General features: G+C 49.7%; 1 long non-coding RNA gene across 1 annotated transcript; it reads left to right on the top strand.

The window, feature by feature from the left end:
* The first annotated feature begins 519 nt into the window (after nucleotides 1–519).
* Nucleotides 520–1,705, top strand: LOC139060449 (uncharacterized). The gene is made up of 2 exons (XR_011514827.1): nucleotides 520–650; nucleotides 1,433–1,705. It is a non-coding gene; the product is annotated as an uncharacterized lncRNA (long non-coding RNA).
* The last annotated feature ends 3,611 nt before the right edge of the window (nucleotides 1,706–5,316 follow it).

Raw genomic sequence — 5,316 nt, 5'->3', positions numbered from 1 at the left:
GGGCGCCGCTCGTTTGCCGCTTCCGGTATCGTTGACGCCCGACGAACTTTTCTGCGCCAGCTAGATCGACGGCGAACGACGTTTCCTACGCCACCGCGCGTCGCGCGTACGCCGCCGGGCGTCGAACGCCAACTATTCGTCGCATATTCGCTCCATGTATTCTGGCCTTTAGAAGGCCATTGTCGGCAGTCATGGGAAGAGCCGCGCAGGCAATACGTCACCTCAATGCGAGAACCAATGGTGCGCAAGGGCGTCCGGCAGGAGTTGCGCCGTCCTCCTCACCCTCCTTTTTTTCTCTCGCGTGCGGGATCACTCGCGGATAGACGAGGCAACCTAAAGTTTGCCCGCGCGGCACCAGCGCCGAATGCTCCCCTAGCGGACCAATGGAAGTTTGGAGGGTCGTCGCTGCGCTGGCGCGCGCCCGTGTTCTGTACGGCGGGAGCGCTCGTGCGCGTGGTTTTTGCGATGCCGAGTGCGACCTCATCAGCCAGGAAAGGTGGCACGTAATACTGATGTGTTGTTGATTGCCACAGCAGCCTCGAAAACACGAAAGGTCCTACGCCGCCCGTGAAGTTCTACAGATTTCCTGGGAAGTGGGACGATAAGGACAGACGACAAGCATGGATAACTGCAGTGCGCGGCCGAGTCGAGTAAGTCTCATACTTTCGCATTCGCGTGTAATATCTTGAAAGCGGAATAGTCATATGCCTGTTTTTAGTGCACGGCCGTTTGTTTAGTCGTGTCGCGTTGTTGAATTGTGGTGGCATCCGCCGTTTGTTAGCGGTAAATGCAGGCGTGTTGCGCCGCTAAGCTCTACGACGCGTGCTCGATTCCCAGCCACGGCGGCCGCATTTCGATAGGGGCAAAATGCAAGAACACCCTTGTTACCGTGTGCTTTGATTTTTGTGCACGTTAAAGAACCCCCAGAGCTTAAAATTATTCCTGAGACTCCCCATTACAGCGGGCTTCATATTGATTTCGTGGTTTTGGCACGGTTTTGGCACTTGGAACCTCCGAATTTATTTGATTGCACTGTGCCTTCCCTCGCGATTGGCATGGACGAGCTCAAGAGAGTTATTTCCTTTTTCCAAACGCTGCAACTTAAATTACTAGTTGTGCAGGTAACGAAAGGGGCCGCGCGCTACTTGTGTGTGGTATCAGACCGTATTTAATGCAAGCCGCGGTCGTCGCGTGCGTCGGGAAGCGGCAGATCGGAAAGCAGCCGCTCGAGACGTGCGCGTTATGTTTGTTGTTTCCCCATGCTTTCTAAGTATCTAAGTGTGCAAGTATCGTAACTTGTAGTGGTAGCACTCTTGTAGAATAATATATGCACACAATCACAGGAACGTTACCTTTGCAAACATATTATTGGGAGTAATTTAATCCCCACAACAAATAGGCACACATACTGTTTCACTCATATGCGATGCAGATGGAAGCGGCGCCAAACAGACCAATGGCAATCACAACAGTCTTCTCAGCAGTCAGCACCACTGGGACATGTGCTTTCCTACTGCAGCGACGCAGCTCTTGAGCAGCGGCAAGACACGTGTGAAACAGACTCCAGAACAAGCCTTTGTGAAGTGACGGAACCATCAAGAAGCAGCCCAATGGATCTGCAGTCACCGAGTAGTATGACAACAGAAGTTTCTGCTGCCAGTGTGACTTATGTTGTAATTGAAATAAAAGTGGCTAAATTTCTGAACATGGTGCGTACCTCTAACTCGACGTCGTCTACGATCTTGTCGGACACCTGTGACACGCACTTGGCTTTCACTATCACATCACCGTCCACAATTAGTTCAACGCCGTACACGTTCGGAAGCAGACGCTCCCCTATCGTGAGGTTGCCGCCACGAAAAAAAGCTGTCGGCGTCGGCAGCCTTCTTGCAACCGCACGGCAATCTTTGCATGGCTGTTGCGCAAGCAGGCGATCTGCCGCCGTCGAAAACGGAGCGCCGTGAGCACGAGCAGCGAAGAAAAGCGCGGACAACACAATGTAAACAAAGCGGAGACTGCGCCACGGCGCGACCGCCCGACTTGACGCTTCCACATTGGGGGCGCTGTCAAGAGGCGCAGTAGCGCCGCCTGGCCATGGTTTTCTTGTCTATAGCAAAACACGCCGTCGAGCTCGCGGGGCCACACGACGCGCGTGCGGAGTGATTCGAAGGTGAGGGGGTTGCGAGGGAGTTACTAGGCAGGGCGAGGCGAGAGGAGTTGATGGGGGAAGGGCTTGGTCAGGTGGATTGGCACGCGTGCGTTCGACGACCTATTTTTATGGGGTTTTACGTGCCAAAGCTACTTTGTGATTATGAGGCACGCCATAGTGGATGACTCCGAAAATGTCGACCCCCTGCGGTTCTTTAAAGTGCACCTAAATCTAAGTGCACGGCTATTTTTGCATATCGCCCCCATCGAAATGCGGCCGCCGTGGCCGCGCGACGACCTTGGAGGGCATGCATGGGAAACGGATTTCCGGTTCGCCCTTCACATAGATGACGCCAATTACCTCTGCCACCAAAACACGGGAGCTTCCCCCCGCTGATATAATCACTGCAGAAACTGTATTTGCAGTTACCAACCTGCACAAGAAGTGAAACAGGAGGTGACAGTCACGGCGGTTGTGTCGTGTCCATTGCTGGTGAATGAAGCCGGCATCCCTTTCAAGGGTGTCGATCGGGTGATCACATGGACATTTGTTGACGTGACTCCGCGAGCAAGGTAGGCGTCACCCGCATCATCCATGAGCAGTCTGGCCTGTAGGTCTAATGTCGAAGATGCGTGGTTCCTGAAACCCGTGCGCAGTCGCAGTGGCCTGCTCTACCCGTAGAGACGTTGTCCACCAGGTGGAACAGAAGCACCCGTGAGCCATTGGAGGCAAGTGCATCAGTAGAAAGCCTGCACAAGAAGCGGAATGTTAGGTGACATAGTCACAGTGGTTCTGCCGTGTCCTTAGTTAAAATGACCCATGCAGACGAAAGCAGCGACCAATTATTTTCCTGCTAAAATAGAATGTCCGGCAATAATTCGGGCTAGCAAAAAATTTCTCCTTTACCTATATGGAAGGCCGCAAAAAGCCGCAAAGAATAATCAGTCTGTATTGGATGGCCAATTTAACAGTCCCTTGAGCACCCTTAGCAACATGTGGCCTAGAACTGCAAGAATTCGTCATCACCGTGTTATAGAAGTCCCGATAAAACAAAAACTCTCATGCCGACAATTTCTCCAGCGTTCTTGCTGACCCGCCACAAATCTACAAGAAGGGCGACTCCCTGCCACCACTTACGCCGAATGTACGGTCAAACAGGTAGATTTCGATGATGTTCAACATTTGTGCAGCAGACACCCATTCCCGACAGAGCTGGTAAAATTTCGAAGCGCCATATGGTATCGTAGGCTTTCTGGATGTCTAAAAATAGGGACTCTGGTAGTTGTAGCGGTAGCAAAATTTACTTTGACCGAGATGGGGCTTAGGGAGTCCGGGAGTGGGTGGGCCCGTCCTCAGACTTCCGCCTGAGGAAGTATCCTCAGAGGGCAACCGTGTGGAGCGTTTGGGCGTCATCTTCGGCCATCTGGACGCCCTACAGCTGGACATCCGTTTCTGACCTGAAGGTCGTGATCGGAAGGGGATGTGATGAGCTAGTACGTTCTTTGGGAGTGAGCATATGGAATGCGCTCATGATGGGGTGAAGATCAGCTCTTCCTGCGCATATCTAGTCTCCCGTATAGGGCCTGGTACAGAGCTGACTCTACTACACTGGGTTCGGGAATGTGTGCTTTGTAAGAGGCATCAGGGTACCGATTGCTTTTGATTTAAGATCTTATGACAGCAGGGTAATGCCCCTTGCCCTGGCGGTAGAACTAGAAAAAAATGTCTCGTCGGATACCATCTGGTCCCGGCCTGGACAACAGAGGTATTTGAACAGCTTCACCCGAGATGTCCTGAGGCTGCTGATGGCCAGTTGTCGGGCTCAAAAGTGAGAGGACTCGTTATGCGGAACAGCAGTGTGCACCAATGCCAAACGATCTGCATCCACCTGCGCTAGGTATTGCGGTAGCCTAGCTGGAATTTTTAAGGCGCAGGCGAAATATACACTTTCGCGAAATTTCGTATGGCTGTTTTGTGTCCCTGACTTTGATTTTGGCAGTGGAGGAGGTGAACGCCAAGGAGATTGCAACTTCCTCGCCTATCCTTGGCTAGGTTGCAATCACTGAGCTTGCAGCGAAGTATTGATTTTGTTTATGTGGAAGGCTATTCAGAAGGTATTCCTCCTTATTTTATTCGCTTGAAGAGCTATTTAAAAGTAGCTACAAATATACGTACTCTTATACATACTGTTGTGTCTCAACATCACAAAGACGTTAATTGACGTTTGCCACGTTTCAAACCACCACCCCTCCTATCCAGACGTCAACGCAGCGTGGACGCCGACAGTTGGAGGGCACCACGATAAATTTCAAACTTGAAGTTCCTTATCTGTAAGATGGGCCTAAGGTTCATTCACACATATATGCTTACCAAATTCCTGATGTGATATGTGAAGTGATATACGTCAACATATGGGTAGCTAATAATCATGACGATGAAAACAACGCGTGTAACACTAAGTGTGTATGTGTTGCTTTACGAGTTTCACGTTCTCGTGCGATTTTATAGCAGAAAGACACGAATTTCATGGAGTAAACAAGGAACGTATCCTACTATTGGCCTCAGTCTCACCATCACAATGCCTAAATTCCGTTTGGAGACGTCTTTAAGGTATCACGGGCAAGCCCATTCCAAGCAAAAGTTTAATGCTCTAATCTACTCACATCACCCTATTTCCTGCTTCAATTAAGAGGAAGCGTTAGCTCAGGCGCTGCTATATATATACACGTTAAAGGAGGATTTCTCGGCAACCACTGCACCAAATTTGACGAAGTTTGTTGCACTTAAAAGAAACGCCTAAAATCTAGTGACTGCCTGTTTCGAATTTTTTATTTAGGTCGTCATTTTTTCGTTCAAGATTAGCAAAAATGGAAAATTTTAAGAAATCGAAACTATCAAGTTGGCAACTCTGTAACTCAGCAAGAAAAAATTGCACCACAACTCTGTGAATTCCATCTGATAGTACATCGAAATCGAACGAAATTGGTATGTTACACATGATTCTCCAAAGATTCAGCAATGTGTAACTGCATGCTTTCCAGAAACCTTGTGCACAACGTAACAACTTCACGTAAGATCTAAACAGACATACCACATTGGTACGCTTTCAATGTTCTAATGGGTGCTATTTACAGAACCACGATATCTGTTTTTGATGCAGAGCTAAT

Source organism: Dermacentor albipictus, chromosome 5, assembly GCF_038994185.2.
Source record: "Dermacentor albipictus isolate Rhodes 1998 colony chromosome 5, USDA_Dalb.pri_finalv2, whole genome shotgun sequence".
Lineage (NCBI taxonomy): Eukaryota > Metazoa > Arthropoda > Arachnida > Ixodida > Ixodidae > Dermacentor > Dermacentor albipictus.
The sequence above is the reverse complement of the archived record's forward strand: the minus strand, read 5'-3'. Positions and strand labels throughout refer to the sequence as shown.